This window comes from Nicotiana attenuata, unplaced genomic scaffold (genome assembly GCF_001879085.1).
Source record: "Nicotiana attenuata strain UT unplaced genomic scaffold, NIATTr2, whole genome shotgun sequence".
Lineage (NCBI taxonomy): Eukaryota > Viridiplantae > Streptophyta > Magnoliopsida > Solanales > Solanaceae > Nicotiana > Nicotiana attenuata.
This window is the reverse complement of record NW_017674351.1, coordinates 23,794-26,217: the sequence shown is the minus strand read 5'-3', so window position 1 is coordinate 26,217 and position 2,424 is coordinate 23,794. Positions and strand designations below refer to the sequence as shown.

At 32.8% G+C, this 2,424-nt stretch overlaps 1 long non-coding RNA gene across 1 annotated transcript; it reads left to right on the top strand.

Annotated features, from left to right (window-relative positions):
• Positions 1-252: 252 nt before the first annotated feature.
• Positions 253-2,022, top strand: LOC109218483. The gene is made up of 3 exons (XR_002066769.1): positions 253-724; positions 1,188-1,274; positions 1,467-2,022. It is a non-coding gene; the product is annotated as an uncharacterized LOC109218483 (long non-coding RNA).
• Positions 2,023-2,424: the final 402 nt, after the last annotated feature.

Sequence of the window (2,424 nt, the reverse complement as noted above, 5' to 3'; positions counted from 1 at the left end):
ATAAGCTAGAATAAATTAAAAATAACTTCCTGAAAATGTATAGATTACTTGCGAATTTTCATGGGAAAATCTTTTCAAACGCGTCAATTTTATACGGTAAATTTTCCTATAAAAAAAGTACATGGGGATTTTTTACCAATATTACATACGAATTTTTCTACGAAAATATCACTTATGAATTTTCTTGGGGATTTCAAATAATTCTTCTGTTTCATTGGAAATCTTACATGGTGATTTACCTACGAATTATTACTTGGGAACTTTGCTGGGGTTTTACATGCAACATTTTTATGGGAATTTTCTTGCGAAAGTGTGCTCCTGCGGATTATACCTGGGGCTTTCCAAAGAATTTTCCTGCGGAAATATTCACAAGAAAATCCCTTTCGTCCATAAATTTTCACCTCAATTTCCTACGGACTTACTTAAGGATTTTCATGGGGAATTACATGCGGATTTCTTCCTATAAAAATTTCCAAGAAAAATCCCTTTTTTACGAATTTTCGCCAAAATATTATTGCAATTTTTTTGAGAAGTTTCGCTGATAATTCCGCAAGTAAGTTACATAGGGATATAAAATCCCTAGGTAGATTACCTAGGGATATTTTAATTCCCAGGTAATAATTACCTACGAAGGTTTTTTCAACGGATTTAATTTGGTAGGAAATTCTGCAGAAAATCAAAGTACCTGCGGATTTGTTCATCTTATCCCTTGGAAAATCCCCAGGTAATCAGCAATTTTCTTGTAGTGATTCTTTATTATCTTCATTCTTCTTATATCTTCTTCTCTTTTCTCTTTTTTTTCCTTCTGTATTCTTTTGGGTAATTGTAAAGCTCAATGATTTTTGCAAGTTCTCTTTTCCTTTTGTATTCTTTTGGGTAACTGTGAAGCTCAATGATTTTTGCAGGTTCTCTTCTCCCGTTTCTCTCTGATTTTCCCTGATCCTTTTCCCCTTTTTAAATTTTTTCCCTATCTTTTGGGTTCTCTGCATGGATTTTCATTTTGCAATTCAATGGCTGGTTGTTAAATTGGGTGGTAAAAGTGCATTTTAAGCTCTAACCTTGCTGATTTTTAGAATTTCGTGATTTTATGTGTTCTTCACATACTTTTGATTATGCAATTTCATGGCTGTTGTGTGCTATATCGGAGTTCAAACATACTGTTATATTGTAACATGTTGTAATTGCAGATTATCTGAACATGTCAACGCAATTACTTCGAAAATAGAAGAATGCACCTGCAGAGTTCAAGTAGTTGATAAAGGCAGACAGAAAAGGTATCAACTTATGATTATGCAGGATCAAAAGGTAGTTTTTATTAAATTCATAAATTGCCAGCAATAAATGAACTAATATACTGTTTGCTCATATATTTGCTTAGAAAACTGCAAGAAACCCATGGATTTTAGAAAAAAATTATTCACGTTATACATATTTGGGTATCCTAATTGTATCTTTTATTATTACAGGAAAATCAATTCCAGGGCATTATATTCAATGCTGAAATAACACATTTTTAAGTAAGGAAAATCTGTTTCATCCTTTCCGCACTTACTTGGTGTTTGTTGCACAAGTTAAGGAATCAGATTATATGTGTATGGAAATCCAGTTAAAATATTCACTTGAACAATTGATAGGAGCACGTTCGCTAAGCCAATAGAAACGATCAATCCTCCTGAGGATCCACTATGGTCGCCGACGCGACTAACTCTCGCACCATTTGATAGTTTCAAGTATCAACTCAAGGTTAATTCGTGCATTTATGTAGAATATTTGTTGTCATTTTTAACTTTGGTATTTTGATGGTTTCTAGCTAGATTCCTTTTGGCCGCATGTTAGAACTAGTATTAACCCGCATAAACAGCCAATGCTGGGGACAATTTGATTTTCGTGCAAGTTTAACAGCTCTTCACGGGCAGGCTAATTGATTAGGCTGTGATTTTACAGAGATATAGCAAAGAATCGGAGGAGTCCACAAAATAACTACATATCATACCCTTTTGAATTTACATTTGGAACAGTTATTTCAAGGGACATTGTTATTTATAATTTTAATACTTAGTATCTTTAGTAAGATTGCTTGTAATCAGTGCCAGACAACACATTCTATACACCGATAGAAATAAAGATGAATACATTTTTCGGGCGGTAATAGATTTTGATCTATAACCAGTTGAACCAACCATATTCAAAAATAGTAGTAAAACAAAAGCAAGATGTCAGAGTAGCTATAAAAGAACGTGTCAAGATGTAAAATATTTTAACATATTTATCTTTTTCTAATTTATCTCTTTCCAAAGAGGACATTATTGGTTAACTCAGTAGACAAATACAACATTATCTATTTATCAAAATCGCTATTGTAAGCTTGCCCTTAATTTAAATAACAGTTAATTGAAATTTAGCATCTTCAACACAGTGCTAGGG